The following is a 21,736-nucleotide window of genomic DNA, read 5'->3' on the forward strand; positions in this document are numbered from 1 at the left end:
ATTGGGTTAGCAGACATGAAAACAACATTAATCTCATTGTACATCTCCATCATAGCTCTTGGGTGACCAGGCGCATTGTCAATCAGTGGTGATATTTGGAAAGGAATCTCTCTTTTCTTAGCAGTAGATCTCGACAGTGGACTGAAAGTGTTCAGTAAACCATGTTGTAAACAGATGTGCTGTCATCCAGGCTTTGCTGTTCCATTTATAGAGCACAGGCAGAGTAGATTTAGCACAGTTCTTAAGGGCCCTTGGATTTTTGGAATGATAAATGATCATTGGCTTCAACCTAAAGTTACCAGATACATCAGCCTCTAACAACAAAGTCGGCATGACCTTTGAAGCTTTGAAGCGAGGCACTGACTTCTCTCTAACTATGAAAGTCCTAGATGGCATCTCCTTCCAATAGATGGTTGTTTCATCTACATTGAAAATCTGTTGTTTAGTGTAGCTACCTTCATTAATTACCTTAGCTAGATCTTCTGGATAACTTGCTGTAGCTCCTACATCAGCACTTGCTGCTTCACCTTGCAGTTTTGTTATGGAGATGGCTTCTTTCCTTAAACCTTGTGAATCTACCTCTGCTAGCTTCAAACTTTTCTTCCACAACTTCCTTCCTCTCTCAGACTTCATAGAATTGAAGTGATTTTGTTATTTAAAGTGAGAGCTGTGCAACTCTTCCTTTTACTTAAACACTTATGGTCATTGTAAGTATATTAATTGGCCTAATTTCAATATTATTGTGTCTCAGGGAATAGGGAGGCCCCAAGAGAGACGGGGTGGGGGCAGGGGCGAGAGAGAGAGACAGACACAGAGAGAGAGAAGTGAACAGCCAGTTTATGGAGCAGTCAGAACATACACAACATTTATCGCTTAAGTTTGCCATATTACTTGGGCATGGTTTGCAGTGCCCCAAAACAATTACAATAGTAACACCAAAGATCACTGATCACAGATCACCATAACAAATATAATAATAATAAAAAAGTTTAAAATATTGCAAGAATTACCAAAATGTGACCCAGAGAGATGGAGAGAGAAAATGCTGTTGGTAAAATAGTGCTGAGAGAATTGTTCGATGCGGGATTGCCACAAACCTCCAATTGGGGGGGGGGAAAAAGCAGTATCTGTGAAGCATGAAATAAAGCAGCATGCAATAAAATGAGGTGTGCCTGTACTGAAAATAACGGCAAAGAACTTGGGCTGTTGGGACAAAGCCCTTAAAAATTCAGGGTATAAATGATTTACAAAATGTTTTTTAACCAGATTGGTAGCTTCCTCTACTACACATCTAGTTGTCTGATCTCAGGTTAGTTTCCCTAGTGACCAGATAATCATTGCAAGAAACCTACCATAGAGCTAAACCTCTTAGGTCCCTGTTAGGCTCGGTTTCATAAAAGGTGATACTACTTCCTTTGGGCTGACAGCAGTATTTCATTTTCTTTTGCTTGTCTAACAGAGTTCACATGTTAAGAATTAAAAAGGAGAAAAGAGGAAGAGAAAAGATAAGTTTCTGAGCCTTTGAAGGGCGCAGGACAACTTTTTGCTACATAATACTGAAGCTGAATGGGGAGACTGTTTTCCTGCTGTTACGTAGTAGGCTGAGGTTTGTCAAAACTTGAAACCGCTTGCTTTTATGGAACAAGGGATCTCATGAGCATAAGAAGGTCTGTAAATAAAGTGCTGGCAAAAGATTTTTTTTCATGGTGAAACAGACCGACTGAATTTCTCAAGAAATGATTTCAATTCTTAGAAAGAACTACATTTAGGTTTTTGATCATTGTACATTTTATCTCAGGGGTTTTTTTTTTAGTCTCTCTGACCTGAGAAAGTGTTTGATTTACAGAAAAAAGACCACAAATCATTAATTAGAACTGTTTCAGAGCAGTGAAATGATAGCCCAAAACAATTGGCATCAAGTACTTAGTCTCTGCTGATTACAGTCATTTTTAATGGATGTATCTTGGGAAAAGGTAATATTTTTGCTAAGGACCCCAATAAAAGAAAGAATAAAGTACAGAAAATATGAGTAGTTTCTCAGTTCAGCATAGAAAGTAAATTTCTCCACATTTTAACTTTAATGTAGTGATGACTCTTCTTGAAGGGGATTCAGAGTTGAAATTCTACTCTCTCCCTGGCTTATAGGATGCTATGTTTTATGCTGTGAGTGAAACATTCCCTTTTTAGTTTTAGAGTTGAAAATTTGTAAAATGAGAAATGTCATGCAACCAAGTGGGCCACACTCAAAACCTTAAGATCGATGATGAAACTAGGAACAGAAATGAAATTTCTTCCAAGTAGTTCCTTCATTGACACAGCAAGAATCAGGGGTCATAAAGTTAAATATTTGAGTCTCTTCTCAAAGATGGTCTTTTTAGAAACTAATTCTCCAACAATTATTCGTAGGGATTCCTATGTTTACTCATTTAGAAAGCATGGTGCATGCACAGATTTAATCTGAGATATTTTGACTGGCATTCATTCAGCACACATTTATGGAACTCCTACTGTGTATTAGACTCTGTGCTGGGCCAAAGCAGACACAATCTCTGTCTTTATGCAGCTTACCTTTTACTGAAGGAAACAAATATTAATCAAATATCTGTGATGATGAGTGGTATAAATGAGAGACATGTAATGCCATTTAGAATGTTATAGGAGACTTATAGTTGGAGAGGCAGTCAGGGAAGAATTCTCTGAGGAAATGATGATGGAGCTGAGAGCAAGCTGAAGGGTTAGCAGGACTCAACCAGGCAAAGAGTCAAGGGTTGGGGTGTGGAAAGGATCCTAGGTAAAGGGAAAAGAATGTGCAGATTCTTTATGAGAAGGAGCGTCCAAAGAACTGCAAGCTATTATACTTTGGTGTCATGTGGAGAATGGGTGGGAGAGAGGCAAAGGTAGATGTGAGAAGCCAATTAGAAGAATGCTGCAGTATCATGACGGTAGATCTCGTTACATGTTCTTACCACAATAAACAAAACAAAACAAAACAAAACAAAACAAAAAGACACTTGTAATAGCTGATTCTCAAAGATGCAGTATTTGAGTAAAATCCAATTGGGTAAATAGTAGACTAACACCTCAGTTCATCATGGATGTTATTTCCACAATATTCTTATAGTAAATGTGCAAAATGAATTAGACTAACAAGATCCTTCTAGAGATTCATTGTACAATACAGTAGACACTAGTCATATGTAGCTACTGAGCAAGCACTTAAACTGTGGCTCATCTGAATTGAGATATGCTTAAGTCTGAAATACACACTGTATTTTGAAGAAAAGAAAAAAGTTAAAATAATTCAGTAATGTTTTAATATTGATTATTGTTCTAATGATATTTTAGATATACATGATTAAATAAAACATTAAAATTAATTTTACTTATTTATTTTTATGTATTTTAATGGGGCCACTAAAAAATTTATTTTTATTTATTTTATTTAGAAGATTTTTAAAAGATTTTATTAAAAATATAGCTAACATACAATATTATATTAGTTTCAGGTGCACACAATAGTTATTTATATACCTGAAGAAGTGATCACCATGATAAGTCCAGCAACCATCTGACACTGTCCAATGTTATTACAATATTATTCACTCTATTCCCTATGCTGCATATCCCATGACTTATTTGTTTTGTATCTGGAAATTTGAACCTGTTAATCCCCTTCACCATTCCCCACCCTTTCTGAATTTTTCAGTTATAGTTGACATTCAATATTATTACATGTTAATTTCAGGTGTATAGCATACAGGTTAGACATTTATATAATTTAAGTGATCTTTCTGACTAGTCTAGTACCCACCTGGCACTATATATAGTTATTTCCATATTATTAATTATATTCCCTATGCTTTGCTTTATTTCCCCATGACTATTTTGTAACTACCGATTTCTACTTCTTAATCCCTTCTCCTTTTTCACCCACCTTCCCAAAAGGCCTCTCATCTGGCAACCATCAAAATGTTCACTGTAGCTATGAGTTTGTTTCTGTTGTTCGTTAATTTTGTTCTTTACATTCCACATATAAGTGAAATCACATTGCATCTGTCTTTCTCTATCTGGCATACTCCACTCAGCACAATACCCTCCAGGTCCATTCATGCCAGCACAGAAGGCAAAAACACATTCCCTTCCCGGGCCGAGCAATATTCCATTGTATATATGTACCACCTACACTTTATCCATTCTTCCATCAACAGACAACCAGGCTACCTCCACATCTTGGCCATTGTACACAATGCTGCAATGAACATGTGGATGCATATGTCCCCTCAAAATAGCATTTTGAGTTTCTTTGGGTGAATAACCAGAAGTGGGATTACTGGGTCATTCTTTGTCATTTGTTATAACCTTTGTTTTAAAATTTATTTTGTCTGATATAAGTATTGCTACCTCAGCTGGTTTGTTTTGTTTTATTTCCATTTTCATGAAATATCCTTTTCCCATCCCTTTACTTTCAGTCTGTGTGTGTCTTTGGATCTGAAGACAGTCTCCAATAGGCAGCATATGTAAGGGTTTTGTTTTCTTGTCCATTCAGCCACCCTATATTTTGATTAAAGCATTTAATTCATTTACATTGAAGTAATTGTTGTTGCCATTTCATTATTCATATATTTGATCATTTTTATATTTTCATCTTAAAGAAGTCCTTCTAAGATTCTTTGTAATACTGGTTTGGTACTGATAAACTTCTTTAGCTTTTCCTTGTCTGGGAAGCTTCTTATCTGTTTGATTTTAAATGATAGCTTTACTGGGTAGAATAATCTTGGTTGTATGTCCTTGTTTTTCATTACTTTGAATATTTCCTGCCAATCCTTTCTGGCCTGCAAAGTTTCTGTTGAGAAATCAGCTGACAGTCTTATGGGAGCTCCATTGTAGGTAACTAACTGCTTTTCTCTTGCTGCTTTTAAGATTGTTTCTTTGTCTTTAACCTTTGGCATTTTAATTATGATGTGTCTTTGTGGGGGCCTCTTTTGGGTTTATATTGTTTGGGATTCTCTGCACTTCCTGGGCTCGTGTGTCCATTTCCTTTACCAGGTTAGGGGAGTTTTCAGTCATTATTTCTTGATAGGTTTTCAATACCTTGCTGTTTCTTCTCTTTCTGGTACCTTTTTGATGTGAATGTTGTTACACTTGATGTTGTACCAGAGGCCCCTTAAACTATCCTCATTTTTTTGGATTTTTTTTTTCTGTTCTAATTGAGTGTTTTCTGCTACTTTCTCTTCTAAATTGCTGATTCAATTCTCTGCTTCATGTATGCTACTGTTGATCCCCTCTACTATTCTTCATTTCAGTTATTGCATTCTTTATTTCTGACAGCTTTGTTTTTATGTTTTCTATCTCCATTTTTACATTTCATATATTTTTGTTGATGTTCTCTCTGAGTTCATTGAGCATCCTTATAACCAGTCTTTGGAACTCTTCATTTGGTAGATTGTCTGACAATTTAGTTCTTCCCTGTATATCCCTGGATTTTTTTGTCTCCATTTTGTTTAGTTATTTTTCTGGAGCTTTGTTCTGTTCTTTCATTTGGGACATGTTTCTTTGTCTCCCCATTTTGGCTGCCTCCTTGTGTTTGTTTCTATGCATTCGGTAGGCTGCTATGTCTCCTGGTTAGTAGAGTGGCCTTATGCAGTAGATGTCAAATGGTGCCCGGTGATGCAGTCTTCCTTGTCACCTGAGCCAGGTGCTCCACGTGTGTCTTTTGTGTGAGTTGTATGTGGCTTCCGGTTGTAATTGAACCGTGGTTGCTGTTTGCATGTCAATGGGAAGGATTGACTCTCCCACTGGTTGATTGGTTGTGAGGACTGACTGTGACTACAGTGGAGGAGCTGTGGTGCAAGGGCTGACCCTACAGAGCAGGATTGTCTTTAGGAGGGCTGTGGGACTTACCCATTCTGCCCTTTGGGCGTGTCATCTTTGGAGGTGGCCAGATGATGCTCTACTTGGGTTGGAGCTGGCTACGGGACGTGCCAGCCCTTGGGCCCTCAGGGAGGTGACCCACTACAGGCTAAATTCAGCTTCAGCCTGTGCCCTGCCCAGGGCCACCTGGTATGAACCACAAAGCTATCTGCAGTTTGCTGTTGCCCACACTAAGTTTGCAGGAGTCTCAAGAGGCCAAGCTGTGAACTGAGGTCAGCTGTTGCTAGTGTCAGGCTTAGGGCTGCTCAGCCAGAGATACAAAGGACAAGCTGAAGCCAGATGCTGCTTTTGGGTTTTGTGAACCTTTGTGATATTTTAGGAAAGTCCACTGCATGAGCCAAACCAGGCCGTCAGTACAGGAAAGCCACTGGAAATGACTTGGTTGTGCAAATTGAGTGGGGTGGCATCTCAGGGACACCAGGGAAAGGCAGATGAACTGTGCTGGCCAGGTTGATGGAGATTCAGATATGGGGGCCACCTGTGTCTGCAAACTGGGAGGTAGGAGGGCTCAACAAAGAAACAATAGCTCTGCTAGCTTCTCCGTCCAGGAGAAAGCTGCCCCTCCAGCTCTGGTTGATGTCTGAAAATTTAGTTATTCCCTGTATATCCCTGGATTTTTTGAGCTCCTGCCCCAGTGTTGCAGTTCACAGCGAGTGAATCCATCAGGAAGTAAGTCCATGCATGGGCCCTTTAAGAGTAGCGCTTGGGACTGCAGCCACCCTCCGTCTCACTCAGCCATAATCTCCCCTGGTTTTCACAACCAGAAGTAATGGGAAATTCGCTCCCTGGCACTGGCACACTGAGCTGGGGAGTCTGGTGTGGGGCTGGAGCTCCTCGCTTCTTTGGGGGAGAACTCTGCTACTGAGATATTCCTCTCAATTGTTAATGGTCACACACAAGTGTGGTACCAGCCCATTCCATGTCTCTGCCCTCCTGCAAATCTCGAGGTGGCTTCTTCTGTATTTCCATAGTGGTAGAGTTTTGGTTCAGCTAGACTTCAGGCAATTCTCAATGATGGTTGTTCTGTAGTTTAGTTGTAATTTTGATGTGGTTGTGAGAGGTAAACTCAATGTTTCCTACTCTGCCATCTTGACAGAAAAATCATCACTATCTCAATTTTTACTTGGATGATTACTAGCAATAATTTTTTACTAATTATATTTTTTTTTTTGGTAAATTTATTGTCCTGTTTACTATTTTTTCTATTAGTTTTCCAATCTATTTCTTTCAATCAGTAAGACATCTTTTTTATCCACATTTGGTTGTCTTTACATTTTTTTTTTTTTGCAATACAGATGTTTTAACATTTATGTAGTCGAATGTATCAACCTTTTTAAAAAATGGTTTTTACCTTTTTCTTTTATGCTTTAGAATAGCTTTAAGTATCATGAAATCAATTTGCTGTTCATTTATTTTGTTTTTATATTCTAGATCTGTAATGATTTTTTAAAACATGCAACTCTTTAATCTATTTCAATCTAATCTGGCATGAGACAGGAAGTTAAGGAGGAGTTTTTTTTTCCCCTTTAGTAACTAAGCATTTATCTCAGAGTGATTTATTGAATCATTCATACTTATTGGATTTAATGTCATCATTATCATAATAAAACTTTGTAGGAAGGGATTGATTGTACTTCTAGTCTTTCTTTCTAGTTTTTTTGATTAGCCTGTTCATTCTTGGGCTAGTCCAACACTATTTAAATGTCTAGTGGAAATCCAAAACATTCAAAATTATGAAAAGCAAGGACTTACAACCAAGTTTACTCTACCCAGCAAGGCTATAATTTAGAATCAAAGAACAGATAAACAGCTTCCTAAACAAGAAAGAGCTAAAGGAGTTCATCAACACTAAACCAGTATGACAAGAAATGTTAAAGGGACTTGTTAAAGAAGAATAAACGATAAAAATATGAATGATAAATAGGTGATAACTACATATCTATCAATAATTAAATGTAAGTGGATTAAATGTTCTAGTCAAAAGACATAAGTTGGCTGAATGTATAAGAAAACAGGACTGTTACATATGCTGCCTATAAGAGAAGAGACTCACTTCAGATTGAAAGACACACACAGACTGAAAGTAAAGGGATGGAAAAAAGATATTTCATGTAAATGGAAATGAAAAAATCTGAAGTAGCAATACTTATATCAGACAAAATAGACTTTAAAACAAAGGCTATACCAAGAGACAAAGAAGGACCCAGCGACTGCACTCTGGGTATTTATCCAAAGAAATCCAAAACACTACTTTAAAAGCACATGTACATCCATATGTTCATTGCAGCATTGTTTACAATAGCCAAGACATAGAAGCAACCTATGTGTACATCAACAAACAAATGGATAAAGAAAAGATGGTACATATACAGAATGGAATATTACTCAGCCATAAAAAAGAATGAAGTCTTGCCATCTGCAACAACATGGGTGGACCTAGAGGGTATTGTGCTAAGTGAAATAACTCAGAGAAAGACAAATGCCATATGATCTCACTTATGTGGAATATTAAAAACAAAATAAACAAACAAAACAGAAAAAAACTCATAGATACAGACAACAAATTGATAGATGCCTGATGGGAGGGGAGTGGGATAATGGGTTAAAAAATGGAAGGGATTAAGGCGGGTACATTTCCAATTATAAAAACAGTCATGGGGCTGTAAAATACAGCATAGGGAATATAGTCGATTAAATTGTGATAACTATGTATGGGTACTAGACTTATCGCGGTGATCATTTTGTAAGTATATAAATGTCTAATCACTCTGTTGCACACCTGAAACTAATACAATGTTGTCTGTCAAATGTAATTGGAAAATTAAAAAATTATTTCAAAAAGTAAATGTTTAGTGCAAGTCATTTCTCTCTTTTTAAAAAGATTTAAAAGACTTTTGCCAAAAATCCTTGGTTCATTTCTCTCCTCCATCTTTCTCATAGCTCACATCCTAATTAATCACCAGTTCCTGACAGTGTACCTTTGAAATGCCTTTGGAGTCCATCTATGTCTTTCTGCTCCCATTGCTACTGCTTAATGAGGCCAACACAACCTAATTTCTCAATTGCACTAATTTCTCATCTGGCTCCAGGCTTGTCTCCATCTTCGTTGTCCTCCCTGCAGCCAGAGTGATCTTCCTAAAATGCAATCTAACCTTATGATTTCTTTTCTCAAAATCCTCTAATGAATCCTCATTGCCTTTAAGCTGAAGGTGAAACTTCTATAACTTGTGGTCGAATCAGCAAATGTTCTACTGGCAAAAATTTGTTTTCTACTCTGTACCTGATGATAGCTTGGCAGAATAAGGATGAACTTAGGAAGATGAATGCCACTAGCTGCTGCCTGTCTTGGTGGTGTCAGGATGTCTCCCATAGACTGTGGTGTTTAAGCATGGTAACTGGGGTTCTGGCCACATGATATGGTCCTCTGCTACAGTGTGTCTCAAACTTTATAGTGTGAGTGCATCTTCTGGAGATTGGTTTTAAAAATGCAGGTTCTGATTCAGTATGTGTAGAGTGTGTCCTGAGATTCTGCATTTCTAACAAGCTCCCAGATAATGCTCATGCTACTGGCTGAGCAACTTAGTACTGAGGCATCCAGCAGGTGCCTGGTAGATGTGATGTTTATGCTTCCTTCCCTCGGTAGATTCTGGAAGATACAATAATACAGTATTTTTAAATGTGTTAGTCTTTTTAACAAATCTAATTTAGAGACTATATATTGTGAGTGAGTTCTAGTGATAGTTTTGCTGTCACAATTAATAATGCATCTGAGACTTTGGCCTATCTCTTAAGGATACATAGAAGGAGAAATTTCCTGTAAATCAGGAATGAGAACCAAATGTACTAGTAAATGTTTGGATAGCTGTAAATTAATAGAGATATGAAAATGTAACTCTTGTACTTGAGAAGACAACTTTGGACTGGATTTTCCATTTTCACAATGTGCAAAGAATCTTATTGCCGAAAGAAATGAAAATATTTTCAAGAGAGGAAGGAAGTAATGAAGGGATGAATGTGTTTTCATTACTTCTAAAGTTGCAGTTTATATTTGAGAGAAAGTATAGAGTAATCGTTAAAAGAAAGGGTCTTACTAAGTTAGAATTTCAACGTTGCCAGTTACTAGCTGTCACTATAGGCCTAGTATGTAACTCTTTTCTTCTTGAGTTTTATCATCTGTAAAATAGGAATAATGATAGAACTTTTCTCATAATGGTCTTGTGAGGATTAAATGAGACTAACAGGAAAGCACCTTAAAAAGACCTGACACCTAGTTAGTGCTTACAAATACAAATTATTATTATTAAAAATAAATATGATCAGTAGAATGGAAAAATCAGGAACACTAACAAGACCAAATGTTTCTGAGACTATGGAGCAACAGGAACTCTCCTTCATTGCTGATGGGAATGCAAAATGGTACAATCTCTTTGGAAGACAATTCACCAGTTTCTTACAAAACTAAACATACTTTTACCACATGATCCAGCAATAACACTTCTTGGCATTTACCCAAATAATTAAACTTAAGTCCACACAAAAGCCTGCACCTAGATGTTTATAGCAGCTTTTTCATAATCGCCAAAAATTAGAAGCACCCAAAATGTCCTTCAGTAGGTGAATGAGTTAAATAAACTGGGATACAACCAGACAACAGAATATTATTCAATGCTTAAAAAAAAAATAATAATAATAAAAAAATAAAAAAAGAGCTATTCAGGCATGAAAAGACATGGAGGTAACTTAAATGGATATCACTAAGTGAAAGAAGCAAAACTGAAAAAGCTACACACTGTATGATTCCAACTATATGCCATTCTGGAAGAGGCAAACCTAGAGAGAGTGAAAAAGATCAATGGTTGCCAGGAGTTAAGGGGAGGAAGAGATGATGGGTAGAGCAAAGAGGATTTTAGGACAGTGAAACCCTTCTGTCTGATACTGTAAAGATGGAAAAATGTAATTATATATTTGGCAAAGCCCATATAATGTACACCACCAAGAGTGAACCCTAATGTAAACTGTAGACCTTGGGTGCTAATGACACGTCAATGTAGGTTCATTGATTGTAACAAATGTACCAGTCTGGAGGGGGATGTTGTATTGGCCCTGATGTAATTAAAAGTGTATAGATAAAAATAGGTATAAACAGCATCATAAAAACTCGTAATTCAAACATTCTACTTTTATGATGGATACAAAAGAAATTTGTATTGTTTGTTAATGTTTTATTTACTGCAGCAGAAATTTAGAAAGAAGAGTGTGTTGAAGCTTTTCGTATTTGCTGTGTGAGCATTTTGTAAAACATTGATAATGGTTTGAGATAGTAGTACATGAGATCATTTCTTATGACTTATTCTCTATTATTTATTTCCATCTTCTGAAAAGTTGAATTAAATCTGTTTGGCTCAGCTCTTCTATGATAAAAGAAAAAAAAATGGCCGTGGGTAAAGGGGAAAGGAGTATATGGGAACTGTCTTTGTTTCCATTCAATTTTGCTGTAAACGTAAAACTGCTCTGAACAAATTGTGTGTGTGTGTGTGTGTGTGTGTGTGTGTGTGTATCTCAGGGGTGCCAAAAAATGTACACATTTTAAGAGCTGTTAGCTATGTATTACTTTTACAAGTTGAATTGAATTATGTAGCAATTGTGTAGTATGATGTTAGCTCAAAAGATGGTATTAATCAAATGAATGCTAGTGTCATTGTATCACAATTTTAATACAGTCTTTTCTTTTCTTAAAATGTGTATACATTTTTTTGCACCCTCTGTATATATACAAAATAAGCTCACTCCTTTTACCATGACATAAATAACTTGGGATTGGATGAATTTAGTAATATATACACATACATATCCCAATTTGAGAATTTCTGACGTTAATTTAACAAATAAGAGATTTTCTAAAAAGTCCTAACTCATTTGCCACTCTGAAAGACTCCTCATCTAGACTCTTTCAGAAGTTACAAAGTGAACGATTTACATGAGATGCTTTTCATCTAGCATTTAGTTGAATTGAAAAATAGAGATCCAGCAGCCCTACCTCCCTTCATCCCAGCCCTGCTGCAGGCACAGCACATGCACCATCGTCCTCACACAGCCCAGCCTCTGTCCATCTCGTGATTAGGAAGACGAAGTATATAAACATTTGCAGGAGTTCAGTGGTCATCTGATGAATGATGAAAATTTTTCAATAAATTCATGTGTCTCTGGTAACCAATGCAAAAGAAGAAAAGCACTGAACAAACTGTGCTTTTTATTAAGAACAAAAATTATAGTAAACTAAGCTAAAACTTGTGGCCCAATTATAACTAGAAAAATCCCTCAGTCGTATATCAAACATATCAAGGTCCAAGTTGAAAATTTACAAGCACTTTATAAAGCACACCAGCTCCTTGGAAGAGACCTGAATTTCCCACGTGCATCTATATAAATCTCTCAAGCATAAACAATCCTTTTGTCTTCATTTAGCCTTCAACCTCTTCATTCCCAAAGAATTGCTTGACCATTTAAATGTAACTTACTTCAGGGATGCTAAAGTTCTCAGCGCAGTGTTTGACTTCTCAGAAGCCTGAGGCTTGAAAGCAAAATATGGACAGTCCTGGCAGATTATGGATAAATTTAGACATAACATTTTCACAAAATACCCTGGGGTTATGAATGACCCTACCTAGAAGCGATACCAACGAAGGAAGGGGCATGGTGGGGCCATGAAGCTCATCCTCGTCCCCATGTGGGACTGCAGCATCCACTGGCCTGAGTCACTTGGGGTGAACTTACAGGAACGCTGCGAAGTGGACGCTAAAGGAGGAGTTTGACTTGCAGGCAGGATGCAGTCAGGATATTGAAACCACTTAGTTATTTTAACGAAGAGAATTTAATATAGAAAATTGTTAACCAAGTCTTAAAGAACTTCTGAGACAAAAGGGAGACGCTGAAGTCTCACAGAGAAAGTGAATGTGGGAAGCAGCTACCATCCCTAGGTCTGAGGAACAAAGGAAGAGGTTGGGATTACAAGAATTTAAAAGCTTGGAAAGAAGTCCTGTGGAACTGACACCCAGACCTGGGAGGAGGGAGGTTGCCTGCTGGAGCTGGCTTCTTGGAGGGGTATAATCAGGCTGCTTCTGAGAGTGTGGATGAAACAGCAAACTGGACTGGAAGAAACTGCTGGTACTGAAACCAACTGCCATGTAGAGAGTGAAGCACTGACTCTGCGGTGATGCTGACAGCAAAGCAACAGGAAGCAAAGCAGGAAGGAGTAAATTCCTTCTCCTTTTTCACTTTTAGTCTCCTCTAATCAGCCACATGGCAAAAATGAAGTGTCATTTACAGGGTCTCAACCCCAATGTCTCAAAGCAGAGTAAGGAAGGTAGGTCTGGGCTGAGAGCCGATCATCCAATAACCAACACAAGACCCAAAGTAAAAGTCGGTGAGGATTTACAGCTGGGGCATATCTTCAAATAACTGCGAAAAGAGAAACTAGGCACAAGACAGCAGCACAGAAACCAGGAAATCAGTTAAGAGGCGAAGCGTAATACTGGGTTAGGAGGGTTGATGCTGGAAAGTAAACAACTGAAAGCATTCTGCCACCATATAAATATCACCAAAGGATTATCTGTAAAATTCCTTTGTAAGAGCTTTTAGTACCTTGAAAGGGGAGATCACTTTAGCCAAGTAAATGAGCCTGTCTCTCTGTTCCTTCTTCTGAAGGTATTTGAATCTTAAGCGAAAAAAGGGAAAAGCTGTGGCTCCTATTACACAAACACCCGGCTAACATGCTGAAAGTACTGCTTTGGGATCTGCTGCAGTTCTTAAATGACTCCATCCTTTCTCCTATCTCAGAGACAGAGCAGTGATTTAATTCTTCCAGTTATATTTGGAAGACCACCCTGGATACATAAGAGAAGGGGAATTCTTGCTATGGTTTTCCTAAACATAGAATGCTAGACTCAGCATGTCTAGGCAGGATCACGCACTGGAATAATGTGTCCTGTTCTCTATGACCTGGAGTTCCTCACATTTGTACCAGAAAATGAATCACATAGTCAAATGCCATCATTGCTGTTTTCCTTCTAGTCATATTCCCGTTACTGCTTTAATCATAGCTTTCCTCCTGAGCTGCAATGAAAGAGAAGTGAGTGAAGAATCTACATTTTACTGTGATTGGAGTTTTATAGCTATGCTTAACTGTCAGACTTCATTCCCTTGTGGAGAAAAGTGATATTTCCTTCCAATCAATATCTATCCTATTTTCCCTGAACACACACACACACACACACACACACACACACACACACACACTGTAAAATACTCTTCTGTTGAAAGAGCAAGAGACTAATAAAATAAGAATATTGTCAGAAAATATGAAAATGAAAATGTAACACCATAATAATCAGATGCATATGTCCTGAGCTATTTCTAAATGTTAGAAGCAAAGAAATAAAGTATATGTCATGGCTTATCTCATTCATTCACATCACAGTGGAATGAATCATAGCAAGCACTGGGTAGTGACTCAAACAGTAATTTATAAAGAAATTTTGGAAGCAGAGGATGATAAGGAGATGGCAACTCTATAAACCTTGAGAGTATCCATTCATGCAAAGCCAGTAGACTTTGGTGTGGCCAGTAAACCTCCAACGAGGACCCGTGACTGGGTGTCTCTGCAAATTGACGTGATGAAGATCTTCCTGCTCATTCTAAAGGTGAGTAAGATACAAAGGTAAGTGGTGGATCTCTTCAACCCACCACTTCCTAAAGGAGATGCTGAAATTTCCTGGTTTGGGATTATAGACCTATAGACATAGCTAATTAAGGGGTAGTATCACCCTAAAAGATTGGTCACCTGTTAGTAATCCTGAAAGAAACAAAAACAGAAACGAAATTTAACCATGGCTGGTAGTTTCTGGAAAGAATGTAGGAAACCAAAAAAGAAAAATGCTTGTCTATCCCTAAGTTCTGAAAACATAGATCACACCTACAATCCCAGGCTTTGTCATCCAACAGTGTCCATGAAGGGAACACACCCAGCACTTACAGGAGTTAGCATGACTGTGGAACAAATCAAGACCATAAAATGGAGGGATACAAGCAGAAAAACCTGGAAGGCTACATCTTGGGGGAGAAGCGGAAGGCGTGTAGGGGCCTCTTCTAATGAGATCACTGGTTGTAAGTGTACTTTTAACTGAAAGTGTTTCACCTGGAAAAACTTCAGGTGAAGAAAGAGCACATTGGCTGGCCCCACAGAAAATATAGACAATCCTTGGGGAGGGAGAGAATTGTCTCATGAATTGCAGAGGTAGTTGTTGGCTAAAAGGTGTTTCATCCATATTGCTTGGGCACTGAGGCCAGAAAGATCATACTTGTATCTTTGGTCCAGTCCGCTACTCCCTAGAGATTCCTTGAAAATATTCTTCTCTTAACTTCTGTGACACTAACAATTTCCTTCCTATACTGCAGCTTTTTCCCAGCACTTCTCTTCCTCCTGTGGTCATGAAGGATGGACTGCTGCAAAGTCAGGTCGTGGGCCTCCTTCTTATAGTCTATCCTTCTATCACAGTGTAGGTGATCTCATCCTGGCCCATAGCTGTAAATAAATCCCATAGGACAACAATTCCAAGTTTGCCTGATCTCCCTCCTGATATCTACATGTGTGTACCCAACCCCAATTCAACACATCTACTTGGATGACTAAAAGATATCTCAAATATGTTTAAAATGGAGCTCTCTATTTCTCCAACACCCCTTCCAATCTGTTCCTAGGGGGTCTTCCGGAATCAGTAAGTAGTACTACCTTTGCTCAAGGCAAAAACCTAGACGTCACCTGTTACCCCATAATCAATCCAGCAGTGAGTCAGCCAGCTCTAAATACTGTATATGTCCCCAATCCACCCATTTGCCCCATCTTCACTGCTCTCCCTCTGATCCGAGCATTACACCCGCCCTTCCAGATGATGCCTGTGATCTTAAAATGATCTCACTTCTTTCACTCCTGAATACCTACAGCCTACTTTCTGTGCGACTCTTTTTGAATGATTATTTAAAACATAAATCAAATGGAATCATTTGTGCTTAAAGCTCTCCAATGACTTTCAACCATACCAAAGAGTAAACTTGATACTCTTTGCATAATATGATATCTGCTCCTTGCCTCCCCCTCCAGCCTCACCTCACATTTCTTCCTCCTTTGACCTTACTGCACTCCAGTTCCATGGTCTTCTGGTATTTTCCAAAATGCAAAAACAAACAAACGAACAAAAAAACTCCAAGCTCACACCTATCCTAGGGGCCTTGATCTTGAAGTTCTTTTTGCCTAAGACACTTTTGCCCTCAGAGCTTTGCATCACTAGTTCCTTGTTTACATTCATGTCTCAGCCTGGAAGTCACTTCAGAGAAGACTTCCTGGAGAAAACTATGGAAGGAAAACTGATTCTGGGTGGTGAACGCACAATGTGATATATAGATCATGTATTATAGAATTGTACACTTGAAACCTATGTAATTTTGCTGTCCATTGTCACCCCAATAAATTTTAATTAAAAAAAAAAAAAAGAATTGCTGGCAGCCTGAAAGTAATGAAGAAAACTCAGAGGGCAATTCTCCAAAGGGGACCAGCGACCAAGCAAATGGCTGTCACACTAATTTAGACTGGGGAATTTATTTACCAACCTAATACTATGCTACAGGGAGAGAAAGAGCTGCTTGAATCAGCTAGACTAGGCTTACCACAGTTAATGGGCGTTGAGAGCAAATTTTGAAAACCCTCTCATGAGGCAGAATAGATAGGAGAGGGACCATCAAGGTCTCTGCCACGATCAGCAGAAAGTGACCGTGATTCTCTTAAAAGAAGGAAAGTTGGGTAGTAAATGCTTTTGTCGATAAGCCTGTTCTGAGTCCTGGGTACAGAACTGCAGGGTGAGAAGTTCGAGTGACTGTAATTGATTCAGACATGGAAGCTGTGAGGCCTGATCTGTTAGAGTGCCCATGTCGAGGCCTCACTCAAGATTTTTGTGTCTAAAATGAAAGAGTAGGGAGACGGGTAAGGGGGCTAATTCTATGACTGTCCTCAAGGGGTAACTAAAAGAACCACATATGAGTGAAGCATCTTGGTTCTCTGTAACTCAACGTCTATATTCTTTGCAAGTTAAAATTCTAATTCAGAATCTTGCCTTAAAGGGAAAAAAATATGCTTTTTCCATAGTAAAATTAATTCTTTGGTTTATACATGAGGATAGGGTTAATATTCTGCAATTAAATATGTTAATGTGTCAAAAAGTGACAGATTAAAACTGTGAAACTGGAAACAAAATTTCACAGTTAACATGTGTGCCCATGTTAGCTGATTGCAGCTTGGCTCATATTTTTGTGACAATCTGTGTGCATATGTGCATTCTCTGTTTCCCCTCATGGGTCATGCTGGAGATAAAAATTGCAACACCAGTATAATAGAGATAAAGAATATTTTCTTAGGTTCTGGGTTTGCCAGAGAAATAAGTGGACTTTGGAAAATTAAAAGTGTTAGCATAAATGAATCACTCTTCATTATTTCAGACTCAATATCTTCTGAAATTTGAGAAAATGTGTGGATGTGTTGTGTTTTTTTTATTAACTATTTCAAGTTTCAGTTGTAATTTTCTTGAGGAAAGATTCCTTTTAGATTCCTTGGATTTCAAGAAAAATTTTCCTCTACTTTTCAATGACAGAACTCTCTTTGTGTCAAAGCAGTCGTTAGTGTCCTGATGGGTCTGTTGGCGATTAGACACTGACAAATATATATATATATATATATATATATATATATATATATATATATATATATATATATATATATATATATATAATGATGACATAGTACCAGCAGTTAGGAGTTGGTGGAAACTTTTTAAGCATTTTAACAATTTTGGCCTAAAACCACTACCTCTCATTTTGGCAGAACAGGTGGAGATAGTAACTCCCAGCCATTTTCTAGGGAAAGCACAGAATTAAGGAATTTTGAAAGGATTATTACACATTTTTATTTTTAAATGAAAAGTAAAAGGTGAAACGTGATACAATATCTGGAGAATTTTATATGATGTTTGCAACTGAATCAGAAAGAAATTTGTCAGTAAATTTGGCCTTTACTCTTTTGAGGTGAAAATGTGTTTGATCTCATTCTCACCCTGGAAACTACCTTAAATGTAAAACTGTGGGCATGGGTATATTATAATTCGTACCCCAAATTGTGGATACTTGTATTCCAGCAAATGTAACCTCTTAAGTTTCCACATTTCTCTTTGTGCAAAAACACTCTGGGCCAACCCTCAAAATATCTGGAATTTGCATGACTATTTTAATATTTATCAATATAAAGTAAACATAGAAGTATAACTAAAATGTACTATCTGTACTTTTATTTTATGATTTGATTTTTGTGAACACGAACCACATTGTAAAAGCTTATAAAGAAATTGTCAGACACAAGCTTTCTGGGTGAGAATTTTTGCATTATAATCTCGTATACATTTTAAATAATTTACATTGCTGTATATTCAGTAGTACCTTTAAGGAGACTATAAATAGAAGTTAGATTAAAACTTGATCTGGAAAACCTCAATATCCCAGAACCCTTTCTCCACTAGTTTAATTGAAGCTTTTTAAATATCCCAAAAATATTGTTTGAACTAGATCTGCTTTGTCTAGTAAGTCTTATTATTTTTCACCTTACTTTTGTGTCTCGAGTTTCTGAAGAAACACACTCCTTATTTTATAATTCTGTACCTCAATAGCAGACTAGTAAACTAATAATATTCACTAAAGGTGAATGGACAAGTGGAAGACTATTACTACCTGAAAGGTTTAAAGCAGGGATGGAGAAAAGGAAGCCTTTACAGGGACATGGATTTTTAAAATATTGTCATATTTTGAAAGCAAAGGAGAGAAAGTATCAACATCGAATCATTTGGAGTAAAATCAACGTAAAAATGATCAATGACATCGTGAATGGGAGAATATAAAACTAGATTAGAATGTAAGGGATTCTATTTGATAATTCCCTTATATTTTCTTGTGATCCCCTGGAGGAAAAGTCAGAGTTTCTCTTTCTTTTCCAGCAGCCAGTGTTTGCTCTGCTGGTACCAATATGGAAGATATTTTGAACTTCTCACATTTTGGAACTCATTTCAGATAAATGGACAAAAAATCAAGAGGAAAGAAAGAAGCAACAAGAAGGAAAATATAAAGCACAACTTCCATTGTATTTCCATGGACGCTTCAACTGCACATCCTTTTTGAATCATCTTAACCCCAGAGCCTAAAGTGGGATGACTAACACAACCTAAATGCTTCATTGTAGTATGTGTAGATCATAGTAACAATGTTTAAGCACGTGTTTTGTGCTGATGTTAAATATCAAATATCATAGGTGAAATATGTTTGTATGTAAATGAGCATGAGCACAGGTTTCGAAATGTCTCATACTGAAAAAGAATTGAAAGCAAGATAAACAGAGGCTCAAGTGAACTGGCTTGGACCTCAAGGCTGGGCAGCCCTGTCTCCAGCTAAGTTCGATGCCTGCTCTGATCCCCTCGGAGCTGAGCACCCCTCACCTACGCAGCGACAATAAAGCTCATTTCACTGTAGAAGAGAAACATTCTAACAAAAGTAGACACACACACACACACACACACACACACACACACACATCTATCTTATCACTCTGTTCTGTGTTTCCGCATCTTTCACTGAAGAAAATTTTTTATTTGTTTGTTTGTTTAACTCTTTATTTGTATGTTTCTGTCCCCCACTACTAAATGCAAGTTCTAAGGATCAGAGACTTTATCTCTCTGGTTTGCCACTGGAGCTTCCATAGCCAGAAAAATGATTAGGACAGAGTAGGTGAAATATTTGCTGAACTTGTCAATGAATATTCTGGATTCACAAAAAGCAGCGCTCCATACCACTATAGTAGACATAAAACCCGTTTTTAAAAGTCTGATTAAATGAGAAATTAAATAGAGAAATACTGGTTGGTGCAAGTAGGACAGAAAACATCCTGAAGGCTATTTGGCAGTATCGGCATAATGCAAGGTTTGAATGTGATGTATAGTGTGAGGGGAGGGGTGCAGTGAAAGGAGGAAGGAAATGTGAGGATTCAACTTTATCTAAATAAGAACTTGATTGACTAATAAGCTGCTATTGTTCCAAAAAGACAAGACCAACCAATAGCCATTTCCTACCTTCCCATTTTATGTCTAATATGATTAAAAGTTGTAGATTCACTTTAAGCCACAGCAAGATGCATATAATTGCTTCTCTTCGTAAATTGCTCAATATTGATTAAGAGCTCTACATCTACTGACATTTTCAATGTGTACCATAAACTTTAGCAGTGGATTGATAGGCCTTTAAGTATTTCTGGCCATGGTACCCCAACTGTAAACTAGAAGTGGAAAGTTTAGACAATAGATTGGACAAAACAACTTGCTGTAAAAGACTCTGACATTTGGTGGATTTCCAGAAAAAAAAAGATTGAACTTTGGAGTGTTGCTAACCCATAATTTTCTTGCAGATAAGCCAATTAGACTAATTTTCATTCAACTGATACCTTCTGGTGGACAAGAAAACAAAAGCATTAAAACCATTATAAGACTACCCATTAAAATCATATATTCCATGACAATATAAGAAAACTGCTATGACATAATATATAATATTAGTACTATGATGTGACTGTTATAAATGATGTTTCCTTTTTTATAATTTTCTGTATTTTTAAGTTTTCATAAGGAAACATATTATTTTAGGAGAAATTAAATTTAAATTTTTTAGATTTATAAAGATCTGAAGAAATATAAATTCCTGAGTGGAAAAATTTAAGTTTTATAAGTTAAGAAAACAACATAATTTTGAAATGGAGGTAAAAGTCAAAATGGGCTTAAGAATTGGTTCTTTGAAATAATTCCCCAACGGTATGTTTTATTAATTAAAAAAAACCACACTGATATGGGAATGAACTTGATAGTCTAAAGAACAGCAAGATGTTAATACTCTCCTCCAGTAAATTAGCATGTGCATTTTTATCCACTTGCTTACACAACCAAAGTATGCATATGCCAAGGTGAACTGTGGAGTGAAGAGATGATGCAGAAGGATGCAGGTGTTGAAAACCTACTTAATTTATCAAAAGATGGTTATCATGGTTTTCATTTTTATACACTGCATATACTGGTTATGAGGTGAATAAGAGTGTGTTAACTCTTTGATAATGAAATTGTTATTGTCCCCTTTCTACTATTGAACTAAAAGGCATGTGACCTCAGAAGGAAAATGAACGGAAGAGCTCATTAACTTCCCTATTTGAGACTTGAGAAAATTAAATTACTTGTCAAAGTTATTCAGCTTTTGTTGTTCTTTGCCACATATACTGTTTCATAACCTTATCAATGTCTGCAAATAAAATTTATTACTTTCAAGACAGTGTACTTTTTAAATGCTTTTAGTTTTAATTGCAGCATTTTTCATGTTGAATTTGCTTAAGCCACATATTTTGTATTCAAGCAGATGTTCATGAAATATTCATATTGAGTTTATGTGGCTTATAATTGCATGTATTAAAGATTGTTTTAGATGAATTTACAGACCTCATTTTCTTCTCACTTAAAAATTCACCCAGAATAATATTTAAATTACAATTACACATCTAATAAATACATACAGTTATGTGAACAACCTCTGCACTGTCAATCATTGATAGGAAAATACCTGACATGCTTTATATTTATCTCTAGTGGACAATGTATTTGAAAATGCTATTATTTGTGTTAGCAGTTTT

This window comes from Rhinolophus ferrumequinum, chromosome 4 (genome assembly GCF_004115265.2).
Source record: "Rhinolophus ferrumequinum isolate MPI-CBG mRhiFer1 chromosome 4, mRhiFer1_v1.p, whole genome shotgun sequence".
NCBI classification, from domain to species: domain Eukaryota; kingdom Metazoa; phylum Chordata; class Mammalia; order Chiroptera; family Rhinolophidae; genus Rhinolophus; species Rhinolophus ferrumequinum.